This window comes from Hibiscus syriacus, unplaced genomic scaffold (assembly GCF_006381635.1).
Source record: "Hibiscus syriacus cultivar Baekdansim isolate YM2019G1 unplaced genomic scaffold, ASM638163v2 tig00111427_pilon, whole genome shotgun sequence".
Lineage (NCBI taxonomy): Eukaryota > Viridiplantae > Streptophyta > Magnoliopsida > Malvales > Malvaceae > Hibiscus > Hibiscus syriacus.
In genome coordinates, this window is record NW_024063088.1 from 4033521 (window position 1) to 4048471 (window position 14951).

The following is a 14951-nucleotide window of genomic DNA, read 5'->3' on the forward strand; positions in this document are numbered from 1 at the left end:
GACGAAAATTGTTAGTTAACTAACGTTAAACACATATTGTTAACGTAACTTTTTGACATATGTTTAAATTTGTTGTTTGGTATATGTTAAGTAACTCGAATGATGATGTGACATGTATCAGTTCACTTCAAAATGATAATTTAATATGTTTTATATCACTAAAGTAATGATGTGACATACTCAGATTAAAGTTTTTTTTTATCACTTTAACCCTTTCAATTCCTAAATTTAAAATTAGAGTAAAATATATAAATGGTCACTAAATTTTTCAGATGCTTGCATTTAGGTCTCTCATCTTTTAAAACTTGCAATACAGTCACCAAATATTTAGTTCGTTTACAATATGATCCCCGACGTAACGGTCGTTTCACTATCGTTAGGGTAAATTATATAAATGGTCACTGAACTTTTCAGACGCTTTCATTTAGATCCCCAACTTTTAAAACTTGCAACACAATCATCAATTACATTCTAAACCCTAAAATCCAAAATGTTTCAATTACATTCTAAACCTCAAATTCCAAAATACTTCAATTACATACCTAATCTCGAATTCATAATCCATTCTCAAAATCTGCCATAACAAACTGAACTTGAAGCAGCAACCCTAAACCCTCAGAACATAATCATTTCAAAAAATATTAACCAACTATAAGTGAACAATAAGTGATTATGTTGAGTTTAGGGTTATGTTGGACCTAAATACTCAATTCAGTTTATAAAATATTTGACTCGAATTTTTTTCAATTTGAGTTTATAAAATTTAAATCAATTCGAATTGAATTGAATTTTTTAGTTTCTGTTTAAATTTAATTATAAATATTTATCATATTATAATATTATTTGATTCTAATTCAGTTCAACTTATAAAATAGTTGGCTTGAAATTTTTTCGATTTGAGTTTATAAAATTTAAATCAAGTCGAATTGAATTTTCAAGTTTCTATTTAAATTTAATTATAAATATTTATAATACTATAATGATATTTGATTCTAGTTTAAATAGTTTTTTAACCATATACAATACATATATTTCTTCATATTTTTTCCATATGTGATATACATATATCATACAGAGTCAAGGGACTTGACTCAAACTTAAAAATTAATCCACTAATTACTAAACATTTTGAGATATTCGAGTTGTATTTTACAACTCGATTTTCACTTGAAAATTTTTTAAGTTGAGTTTATAATGTTACAACTCAAATTAAATTTATATCAAATTTTTTGAATCAATTCAAGTTGAAAAATAATTTTTTTGAATCGAATTGAGTATTGTTCACTTATAGTTGGTTAAATCTAACTTTTAAATCCTAAACCCAACATAATCACTTATTATTATGGACCCAAAATGAACTAAATGATTTTTTATTATGGTGGGTTAATTGGTGGGGAAATTTAGCATTTAGGGTTATGTTTTGAGGGTTTTGGGTTGTTGCTTCAAGTTTAATTTGTTATGGCAGATTTTGAGAATGAATTATGAATTTGGGTTTGGGCATGTAATTGAAGTGTTTTTGGAATTTGAGGTTTAGAATGTAATTGAAGTATTTTAGAATTTGGGGTTTAGAATGTAATTAATGACTGTGTTGCAAGTTTTAAAAGTTGGGGGACTTAAATGCAAGTGTCTAAAAAGTTCAGTGACCATTTATATAATTTACCCTAACGACAGTGAAACGGTCGTTACGTCAGGATCATATTGCAAATGAACTAAATGTTTGGTGATTGTATTGCAAGTTTTAAAAGTTGGGGGACCTAAATGCAAGCATCTAAAAAGTTTAGTGACCATTTATATACTTTACCCTTAAAATTAACTTACTTGCATCTCGAGATTGAGGTTACTAAATGAAAGTTTGTAAAATAAGGATTTTAAATGTATATTTACTTTTCAATATGGGTGGCTAATTAAACTTGAACCATAGAGAAAGAATTAGGGTTTAAAGTTTAATCTCTACAAAGGTGGTTTTTGGGGAATAAGATGATGAAAGAAGCTCACCTATTTGCTTATTTTACCCCATAGTTTTTAGGACGAAACTTAGGGTTTGCTCTATTTGAGCTGAATTGAATAATTAGATAATCAAAAGAATAATGGTAAACTCACAAAGCTAGTCCGCCATCTTTTACTCTTTAAACTAATCATCACACGGTTTAGTAAAGCTTTTAACCATTAATCTTTTCTCTTTGTCACTAAAGTCTTTATTTATCACATTTTAGTCCTCGAACAATTATCCAATAGCAATTATTCTTTAATCTATAATGCAAAATAAAATTAATCGAATTCTCAAAATTTTAAATGTAAAAATAATATATCGAAAAAAATTTATAATCATCAAACATCAGAAAATTTTCTAAAGTTGTTTTTGAGGTATTATATTTTCATATCTCGATAATTAACGAGGTGATTTTCTAACTTATTAAAGCAATTTTTTTATTCAGTTTCAAATACATACATCTAAAATTACCTTTCCCCGTGAGAATTTTCAAAAAGATTTTTTTAAAATGACAATTTTATATGTATTTAGTCATACCTAATCCAAAATGACGGATGAGAAATCCATTTCATCAAGACATACACACATTTAACATGGCATAAATAATTTTCTTAATGCAATATGAGCCTCATGAGTTCATATATCTAGCATTATAACATACATCTTATCATCACCATCTAACATGGCATTCAAGAAAAGGACATATATTATATTCATAATATTTTCTTACTAGCATTTCAATTACACTAGTTCAAATGTTAACCAATTATCATATTATCAGTCAAATATTCATACATAATCTCTTAAAAGCATATCATAGGCATAGAGAACTCATACATTGATATGTGAGAACACACTAACACTTTGTGACTCAATTCAATACCTTCATTTCCCAAACTTTCAACATACTATACTCCATCATGATATCATAACATGAAATAATATTAATGCATTCTTTATTTAATTTCCCAAAAATTGATGCTACTTGGTTGATGATGTTTTTCGATTGTTAATTTTTTTGGGTGTTGTCGCAACCGTATTTAGGGTGGGCCTAGAATTGGGCTTCGATTTGAATAAAAACGTTAGAGTCACCACCGACCATTTAAAAATATTTAGGTTGATCGAACACCATCTTACATGATCTGTGTTTTACCATAAATATGTTGGATTCGGGAGTCGGTTACAGTCAAAGAAGGATTAGCACTCTTGAACCGCCCTTTCGGTACCATTTAATTTGTCGGTTGTCTTAATTGTGAAAATTAAAATTTAAAGACTCGATTCGAATTACTTACCTTTGATCGATTGAAATTACCTCTAAAAAAGTCAAAGAATGTTAGATTGTAAAAATAAAAAATATATATATATATTTATTAAACAAAAAAGGTTAGATAGAAAAATGAAAATAATAATAATAATAAAGTAAAACTATAAAAAGAGAAAATAAAATAAAATGGAATGAAATAAGGAAAATATCAGATTTTAAAAGAAATAAAAAAATGTTAAATGTTAAATTTTAAAAAAATAAAAAAAATAAGGAAAGAAAAAAGAAAATGTTATTTTTCCAAAAAAAAAGAAATATAAAATGTTAAATGTTAGAAATATAAAATAAAGGAAATAAATAAAACTTAAGGGATCAAATTGGAACAAATTGAAGTTTATGGATCAAATCGATGCAAAAAAATGAGTTGCAAGAAATAATAAAGAGGTTAGGGGTTAAATTGCATAAATATGAAAATATAAACATGGACAAAATTGAATTGATTTAAAATTCCAGGACTAATTTACAACATGTAAGCAAAATGAATTACATATAAAAAATGTAGGGACTGCGGAAATAATTTAAATATTTCATAATTGCACAATAGTCCCCCTATAAATAGCCCTTTAAACCCAAAATAATTATCATTTCCCTCATTTCACATTTCTCACATTCTCTCCCTTCTCTCTCCCTCTCTCCCTCTCTCCCTCATCCGGTTGAAACCCATCCTTCACTCTGGTGACTAACCATCGCCCGGACGCCGCCGGCCGTCGCTCCAACCACCGCCTCCGATGGCTGAAAAAATCCAAACTTACCAAAATGCTCACCTTAACCCTATAATCATAAAACCGAAACCTATTCGTCCTAAAAAACCCTATATGCATAGATCTACGCCCAAAGTTTCGATTTTTTACCTAGAAATCGACGTCTCTTCGCTTTCCGACGGCTCCTCTTCTCTCGAGCTAACATCAACACACGCGCTGATTTTTATTTTCTTTGTTGCTTTCGGATATGGTTTCTAGTTGGTTGTGTTGTTGTGTAGCTTTTTGTTGGATTGTTGTATGTTGCTTCCCGTTGTGTCGGTGTTTTTTCGTTGTTCTTTCTTGTTCCGTTGTGTCCTGTCCACAGCTTGGTTGGAAGCTTTTATAGGTTGGAATCCAATCGTTGTTGCTCCGAGATTGGTGGGTTCTCCGCCCGATTCTTTCGTTGGACGTTCGACCGAGTACTGTTCGTGCAGATTGTTACACTGACCTTGCGAAAATCCCGGTCGGTTTACGAAATGTGTTGGCGCGTGACCTGCACGTACTCTCCTATGCGATGCCCTTTCTCATTACGAAACCCTAATTTCCTTTGGGCTAAACCAGGTCTACTGGGGTTAGGCTACCCGGTTGGACCCTGTTTCTGGACTGAAATAAACCTAGACCAAATTAAAATAAAAATTAAATTAAATTAATAAGTAAATATGATATAAATAAAAACCATATACTAAAAAATTAATTATTTCAAAACCCATATACAAATTTTCGAAAACATTTTCAAAATGTTTTTTTAAAAACATTTTTAAAATATTATATATTTTCAAAAAGGTTTTCCAAAATTATATGTTATATATTTATTTTCAAAATGTTTTAAAAAACTATATATTATATATGTGTTTTCAAAATGTTTTCAAAACCATATATTATATATATTTTCAAAATGTTTGCAAAACTATATATATTTTCAAAAATATTTTTAAAACTATATATTATATACATTTTCAACAATATTTTCAAAAACTATATATTATATATATATATTTTCAAATTTTTTTCAAAAATTATATATTATATATATTTTCAAAATGTTTTCAAAAACTATATATTATATATATGTTTTCAAAAAAAATTTAAAACTATATAATATATATATATTCGAAAACCGTTTTCAAAACTATACATTATATAAAAAAAAACTCTGGACGAAAATGAGTGTCTACAGCTGCCCCTCTTTGTCCTTTTTCGTGTAACGAAAAATAGGACAAAGATAAAAGAACACAAATTTTCGTTCGGTATGATGGTGTCTCTGAGTCTAATATCCTCCCTTGTGGAGTTGAAAATTGACTTTGATATTGCAATTAGGAATAACTCCATGTTAAATTGAATTGTGGATGACTCCTCCGTCGCGAAGTTGAGTCAGTCTTGCAATGATATCCTTTTTCATGGAATTGAAATCGTAGCTCGAAATTTGGATCGGAAGATGGCTTCTTGTTGCCAAATCATGGTCAACCTTGGTCTTTTCCTCGGTTTAAATACTTAGATTTGAAAATTCTACTGGAAAGTAGATCCTTGACACTACCATGTGCTTAATATGCCCTCGAGCTGAATGGAATCGAACTTGAAGGTTTTTGTTGACAGATAACCCTTCTCGCCTTGAGTTATGCTGCACTAGGCTGAGAGATTGCCCCAGATCTTCTTATTGACTTAAAGACCTCAGTTTAATTTTCAACCATAAAGTAGTTCCTTACTACAACTGTGCAGTTGATATGTCATCGAGCTGAATGGAATCGAACTCGAAAGTTGTTGTTGACAGATAGCCCTTCTTGGCTTGAGCTATACTGTAAATTTGACTGGGATATAGTTCCTTGTTGCTAAATTACAGCTAACCCAGGTCTTCTTCTTAACTTAAAGACATCGGTTTAAAATTCAACCGAAAAGTAGTTCCTCACTGCTACCTTGCGATTGATATACCCTCGAGCTGAATAGAATCGAACTCGACAGATTTCTATTGACAGATAGCCCTTCTCGCCTTGAGCTATATTGGAATAGGCTGGGAGATAACCCCTATTATTATAGATGACTCATTGTTTGTGAAACTGGGTCAATCCATTTGGGCACGATATCCTTCTTCGTGAAGTTGAAATCGTGGATAGCTCATTCGCTGTGAAGTTGAGCTTTGGATTGGATATCCTTCGTTATGAAATGGAAATCCAATCTCGAGTTGTACTGATTCGTCAAATTGGCTTTGGGTTAGATATACTTCGTTGTGAAGTTGAAACATGATCTTGTATAAGTTGTGTCGTTTCGAGTTCAATATATTTCGCCGTGAAGTTAAAATCTAACTCGATATCTAAGTTGGAAAGTGCTTGTTAATAGACAGCTTTTCTCGACTTAAGATATGCTGTAAATTTGGCTAAATGAAGGATTGCCCCCATTCGCGGGTCTAAGCCTATCATAATTCTTTAGATGACTCCCCTTAATGGGAAAGTCAATTGGTATATTCTGTCAGCCGGATATCATCCGTTGTAGAGTTGAAATCTGGCTTGAAGACGTTAACTGAAAACTAGCCACTCGTCGTTGAGTTAAGCTGAACTGGGTTCATTCTGAATTCTCTCTCGAACCCGTCTAAAGTTGATTATAAGATCTGTCGATATTTCATTATATCAAGTTAGTTTAGGTGTAGCTCCCTACTTTTGAGTTAAGCAACCACCATCGATCTTTTCTGAAGGTACTTTGAATCGAGTATCTTTTGTCTTGAAGTTGAAACTTGACTCTAAAGCTGGAAAAATTATGTATGTGAAATATGATAAATGTGATGCTCTTAAGTATGTTTAAGATATATGCAACATGAATTAGTTCTTGTTTTATCTCCTGGATAGAGCCTCATTTTTATATGTTGGTCTTATCTTTGGAATCGACCATACCCCATTTTCTTCTCGGGTTATTGACAATGTCACAAGTTCTATCTGATCACTCGGACTATTTGCTTTCAAGAATGTGAAATGCCCCATTATTCTGGCATTGTTTATTCTTTTTTCAATAGAGGCAAAATGAGCATCACTAGCTTCAAGGACTTTTCCCATTTGAGAATGTCTTGTTTGAAAATGTTTTTCTCCTTTCTTTTATTTTACGAAAAAAATATAAGAATTTTGTAAAACATTACCCCTTAATTTAGGCTCACAAATAAATCAAATTATAAACACGAGTTCACAGAATATCAAAATAATCAATAACTCTTTAATGCTTTCAGAGTTATAACTCTTTGAAAAGTATCAAAATAGATAAGTTGGTTTCAGGGTGGCTTCCTATTTTCTAAGGTTTCGGCCACCAAAATGTCATTTCTTTCTCAGTCCTGTTGAACATTTCAACATGCTCCCTTCCTTGGCTTGGTATTTTAATCGGATGCGGACAAAATAACCCAACTAGCATAATCAAGTACTAGAGCTTCTATTTCGGTTCTCTGAAATCTTCCATTTGTTAAAACTTCGTAGACTCTTCTAACAAAGGCAGTGCAGAAATATCAGTCTAAGAATGAAACTCCTGAGTGCTCGTGTGAAATTGACTATAAAGGTGTTCCTTAACTCCCTTAGTTTATCTTTACCGAAACTCCTTATTTAGATAAATTTGATTTAATCTGTCATTGTTTGGCTAGCTGAATGCAACTTTATTGTATATAAATCTCCTTTATCGGGCTAGCTGAAGGATTCATCTCATCACAAAGTCTTCGACCTGACAATTGCAGTGGAGCAACACCGAACTACCAAGTATCCGAGCAATGTCATGGTTTGAATATAATCTATTCATAAAGCCATGGCTTTTGAGTTTCCTCTATAACCAATTGCTTTAGTGGAATAGCTCAGCTTTACTGTATATATATAAATACATTCTGGGTATACGGATTCAATTTCTTAAGTTTTTCAAGAAGAACCTGTTATAGTCTAGGTGTTGTTAAGAGTCCAGAAATCTCGTCTTTAAAGTTCAATTTCCAAGCAACTGACCTAAACTAGATTCACCTACTCGATTATTCTATCTGTAAAGATCATCATCGTTATTGAACGTCATTAACAAAAGTATGGTCTAGTCAGTTTTGTAATGTCATATGCAGAAGATGCCCCATGTTGCCCGCTCCTATACATACATGAATACCAAGCCTCTTGTTTATTCCCTTATGAGAGGAGAAGGCTATATCGATTCTTGTAAGAGAAGTGTATCTTCTGGGGTAAGGTCAAGGTCGTTGTTTTACCAATTTTAATCATGTCACTTTGTCAAAGATCTATAACTTTGAATCTTTTACAGAGTTTTTAATTCAGTTGATATTTAAAGAATTTCAAGTCTGCAAATTTGGTTCATTGATTGCCATCTTTAAAGTAACATAAATTTATTTAAATATCCTTATAAAAAACTGAGAAAAGATGAAAAACAAATTCAAACAAAATGCTGCAAATGGAATAAAACTTCATGATGGAATGAAATGATCTTCTTCCTTATTTGGATGCCCCTGAGTTATTGAAGTCGATCCAATTCTTGTTATGCATTTTCTGCACGATTCTCTTGAATACGAAACAATTCTCAATAGTGTGCCCTAGGATACCGTCATGATATTCACAATGAGCTTTCTCATCATACCACTTAGGGTATGAGAGCTTCATGGGTTCCACTGGGTATAGTGACACTACGTGAGTGTCAAAAAGTTGTTGATAAAGTTCTTTGTATGTCATGGAATAGGGTCGAAATGTTCCCTTTCCTTCTTAGGTTCTCTTGAATCTTTTCTAGAAGTACCTGATGGTACAGCTGCAGTTGATTTTGGGTTATGATTGTAACACCTTTATTGGCATTGTAGGTGTTAATGTTGTTAATCTCTTCATCCCTCTTCTTCATAGGAGGTTTCATACTAACCTTCCATTCCTCGATCTTGCCTTGCCTTATGGCCATTTCTACCATTTCTCTGGCCATGACTAAGTCAGAGAAATTTCCAGATGTGATTGCAACCATGTGCCCGAAGTAAAGAGCCTTCAGTGTTTGCTTGAAGAGCTTCCTAGTTTCCGTCTCATCCAATGGTGGATGAACTTGCACAGCTAAATCCCTTCATTTCTGTACATATTGTCTGAAACTTTCATTATGCTTCTTCTCCATACTTTATCATTGACATGTTTGTATTGTTCCAAAAATGACTTGGCTAAATCCTTCCAAGTCTTGATATGGGATCGGCTTAGCTGATTGTACCACTGGCTAGTTGAACCCGACAAACTCTTCTAGAAGTAATGGATCAGGAGTTGGTTGTTTCCTACATATCCTGTCATCTTTCGATAGAACATGGTAATGTGGTCTGACGGGTAACTGTTCCCATCAAACTTCTCAAATTATGGGGACTTGAATTTCGAAGGAAGAACCAAGTCTGGGACTAAACTGAGTTCTGCGACATCGACTCCATAATAATCATGGTCCTTATTGACCACTTTCATTTGGTCTTTCAGTAGCTTATTTTTTTCCATATTCTTTCCTTATATTCCTCATCAAAATCCGGTATATGGTAATCATTCATATTATTCTTAGGGTTGGATACAAAAGTGTGTACCTTTACAGCAAATGAGGCTTTCGCTTTTGCAGCGGATGAGTCCCCTTGTAGTCCTAGTAAAATTCCATATGAGATAACCAACTGTGGGGTAGGAGGCATAGCTACCCCATTAGATGAACTTTCCCCGGGCGTACTTCCTTGATGTCAGCCAATTAACTTGGCAACAATCTGATCGACCAAGGACTCTTGGCTCTTAGTGATCGTATCCAAAGTACTTTGATTATTATGGCTTATCTTTTCTTCTAACTCCCTCTGCAACCTCAACATGTTCTCTTCGAGTTGAGCGATTTTTATTTACATCTTCTTCTTTTTTGAACGAGTGTTATGTGGATGAGGTTTGTCCAATGGTTGAGGTGGTATATCCAGTGTTTATTCCCTTTTTTGATGAGACGTTTTCTATTAGTTAATGCGAATGTAAAGAAATGAAAATAAAAAAATGTAAAATATGTCTAAATGCATGATGTATGAAATGTTCGAGGTATTGATCTAAAAATATGTATGTTATTATAAATAATCTTCATTGGGGATAAAAGTGTTATTTCTTAAGAGACAAAAACTTTTTAAAGGTATATTCTAACTAAATCCTCTAGACCCCGAACGAATTCTAACAGGTTAACTAGTCTTCTGCCTTCGTCTATCGCCGACTGAATACCTTGTAGGGCCACTCCAGCTTCTTTCGCAAAGTTGTGCAGGTGATGTGCCGCTTTCTGTACTTGTTCTAAGAAGTCTCGGATGACTGCATCTCTGGCTTTCACTCTCTATTGAGCATGTTCCCTAAAGGAAATGCCATTTGAGCCCTCCATCGATAGGGAACTATCTGAAGCTCACTTGCTTGCTTATTGAATTCGTCAACAATGGCCTCCAATTTCAACTTATTGTTTCGCCACCTTGTTCTTGTTGTCTTTGAAGGGACTCTCCGGGTCAGTAACCTTTTTTCATCTTCCCCTGCAACCTTTGTCAACCCATTTTTGAAAAGTTAACTTTTGATGTACTTGGTGTAAACCCAGTCCATTCTGAGTCCTTTAGAATGCAGCAGAGTGGCATATTCTTCGACTGCGGGTACCATGTCTTCTTGGTTGAATTATTTTACAGATTGTCTCCCTGACCATAGACGGACTTTTGCGTTTTTCACCTCTTGTATTATAACCCCTTTGTCCATTAATGCAAATTATTTAGGTTTAACGAACACATTTTGGTGGATCAACACCTCTTTTGAATGATGTAAATGATAAAAATAAAATGAAAGAGAACAAAAATGAAAAGAGTTAGTGAGGTAAGGATAATAATCAAAACAATAATGAAAACCACATGATATCTACCCTACATGCTTATTATTCCTACCCGAACATGATCTATATCCTCATGTTAATTTTAAGCAAATCCTAACCGCATATTTGTCTAGTTCGTATGCTTCGAACATAAAGTAAAATAGGAGATAATTCAAACATCATAAGTTTTGAAATAGGGTTTCGGGTTGGGCTCTAATTCCCTGTAGTCTCTCGATTTAGGTTCTAAAGAAAGGTACCCGAGTTCTCCTTGATGTTGCCCCTTGGACTTGCCAGACCCTTAGCCTTAAACCCATTACAAGCTTATGTGGACCAAGTTAAACTCGAGAGGATACATTCCCTTATGCCCATATGGAGAATAAATTCACACAAAGACATAAGGTATATGAATCTCGAAGGTTACTTGCTAGGCCCATACGGAGAATAAATTCCCACGAAGGCGTCACTTTCACCCCCACTTAAAAGGGTTTGGAGCTCGGGTATAGAGCCTGAGATGAAAATTTTGAAAATCTGAAATCATTGAAAAAACGTCAGTACAACTATTTATTTGAAAAATAATCAAAGATAAATAATTAGAATCGAATAAATAAATTAAAACTTAAATTTGTTATTTTCACTTAAAAAGACAATCGAAAACTAATTATGGCCTGACTCACTTACCTATCCCCAACAGAGTCACCAAGTTGTCGCGACCGTCTTTTGGGTGGGCCCGGAATTGGGCTTTGACTTGAATAAAAACGTTAGAGTCGCCACCGATCATATAAAAATATTTAGATTGATCGGACACCATCTTACAATATATGCGTTTTACCAGAAATATGTCGGATTCGGGAGTCGGTTACAGTCAATGAATGATTAACACCCTTGAACTGCCCTTTCGGTACCATTTAATTTGCCAGTTGTCCTAATTGCAAAAATTAAAATTTAAAGACTCGATTCGAATTACTTACCTTTGATCGATTGAAATTAACTCTAAAAAAGTCAAAGAATGTTAGATTGTAAAATATATATATATATATATTTATTTATTTATTAAACAAAAAATGTTAGATAATAATAATAATAAAGTAAAACTGTTAAAAGAGAAAATAAAATGAAATGAAATGAAATAAGGAAAATATCATATTATAAAAGAAATAAAAAATGTTAAATTTTAAATTTTAAAAGAAACAAAAAATAAAAATTAAGGAAAGAAAAAAAAGAAAATGTTATTTTTCCAAAAAAACAAAATGAAAATAAAAATGTTAAGTGTTAGAAATAATAAAATAAAGGAAATAAATAAAACTTAAGGGATCAAATTGGAACAAATTGAAGTTTATGGATCAAATCGATGTAAGAAAATGAGTTGCAAGAAATAATAAAGAGGTTAGGGGTTATATTGCATAAATATGAAAATATAAATAGGGATAAAATTGAATTGATTTAAAATTCCAGGGCTAATTTACAACATGTGACCAAAATGAATAATGCATCAAAACTGTAGGGATTGCGGAAATAATTTAAATATTTCATAATTGCACAATATTCCCCCTATAAATATCCCTTTAAACCCAAAATAATGATCATTTCCCTCATTTCACATTTCTCACATTCTTTCCCTTCTCTCTAACTCTCTCCCTCTTTCCCTCATCCGGTCGAAACCTGGCCACCACTACGGTGACTAACCACTGCTCGGACGCCGCCGACTACCGCTCTGACCACCGCCTCTAGTGGTTGAAAAAAATCCAAACTTACTAAAATGCTCACCTTAACACGATAATCACAAAACCGAAGCCTATTCGTCCTAAAAAAACCCTATAGGTGTAGATCTGTGCCCAAAGTTTCGATTTTTTACCTTGAAACCGACGTCTCTTCGCTTTCCGATGACTCCTCTTCTCTGGAGCCAACACCGATGCACACACTTATTTTTATTTTCTTAGTTGCTTTCGGATATGGTTTTTCGTTGGTTGTGTAGCTTTTTGTTAGATTGTTGTATGTTGTTTTTCGTTGTGTCGGTGGTTTTTCGTTGTTCTTTCTTGTTCCGTTGTGTCCTGTCTACAGCTTGGTCGGAGACTTTTATAGCCTGGAATCCGACCGTTGTTGCTCCGAGATGGGTGGGTTCTCCGCCCGATTCTTTCTCTGGACGTTCGGCCGAGTGCTGTTCGTGCAGATTGTTACATCCACCTTGCGAAAATCCCGGTCGATTTACGAAATTTGCTAGCGCATGACCTCCACGCGCTCTCTCATGCAATGCCCTTCTTCAGTATGAAACCCTAATTTCCTTCGAGCTAAACCGAGTCTGTTGAGTCAGGCTACCCGATTGGACCCTTTGGACCCTATTTCTGGATTGAAATTGACCTAGACCAAATTAAAATAAAAAATAAAATAAATTAAATTAAATTAATAAGTAAGTAAATATGATATAAATAAAAACCATATACTAAAAATTTACTTATTTCAAAACCAATATACAAATTTTCGAAAACGTTTTCAAAATGTTTTTTTAAAACATTTTAAAAATATTATATATTTTCAAAATGATTTTCCAAAATTATATGTTATATATTTATTTTTAAAATATTTTCAAAAACTATATATTATATATGTGTTTTCAAAACCATATATTATATATATTTTCAAAATGTTTTCAAAACTATATATATATTTTCAAAAATATTTTCAAAACTATATATTATATACATTTTCAAAAATATTTTCAAAAACTATATTATATATATATATATTTTCAAAATGTTTTCAAAAACTATATATTATATATATTTTTAAAATGTTTTCAAAATGTTTTCAAAAATTATATATTATATATATTTTTAAAAATATTTTCAAAAACTAAATATTATATATATGTTTTCAAAAAATTTCAAAGCTATATAATATATATATTTTCGAAAACCGTTTTCAAAACTATATATTATATAAAAAACTTTGAACAAAAATGAGTGTCTACAGGTGTTACACAATCGAAGTAGCAAGACGACATCAATTTGAGTAAACTTTTTTATTATTATGTGTAGACTGTAAAGGTATATACTATTCGGTTCAGTAAAATCTTTGAATATTCTATCAATTTTCGGTTTGATTATCATTGATTCCGATTATTTTTTCATATTAACTTTGGTTCGTAAGACTTTTTATTTTATTTTAAATACCTTTATTTTATGGATTTGATTTTTTTTCTGAATTGGGCTTTAAAATATTATTTGATAAATTTTTAAAGCCCTTTTATAAATATTTCTTAAAAATATTTTTAAGTAAATAACTAATAATTCATATATAATATTTTAACTTATTTGGCTATTTTTGTATAAAATTTTGTTTTTACATTGTAAAAAATTATTAACTTATAAATTAAATAAAAATAAATTTGGTTCGATTCGATTAACCACGATTTTTAAACGTGTGAATTATAATTCGTCCAAACACTACAGTTTTAGTCGATTTTCAATTTTACGATTTTTGTTGTTCAACCCTAATATATAATTATGTCAACACTATAAAGTATCATATTAATACAATTAACCATCACGTTAGTATTGTGACGGTTATTATTCAATTAAAGGGCAACAATAATATAATTCCGGAGTTCAAGGACCTAATGGAGTACATTTTCTACGAAAGGACATCATTAATAATTTGGGTTGAGTACAAGGACTAAAATACCCTTAAGCCAAATTTTTGAATTCAAACTTTTAATTGAAAAAAATTGATAGTAAATTTGTAGTATATGAAATTCATAAAAAGAAAATTACAAATTTGCAATCATCCATTACCATCTTTACCCTTAAACACATGTTAAGAACTAGGTTATTAAACTCATTAAGAGGAACTATGATTAAGGGAAGTGTTAATTTTTTTCAAAAATCATAAGCTCGAACAGTTTTTCCTAGAGGACCATATTTGAGTTTGAGCAGGAGGGGCACGTGCTCAGGGCTCAAAATTTTTATAATGCATTATATTTATAAAAGAAATTATAATAGTTATAGGATCTAATTATTTTTTAATACTTGTTATTAAGGGTTTAATTTTCTTCTAATGTTTATTATAATGGACTCAATTTTTCTAATATTTATTATTTGGGACTTAT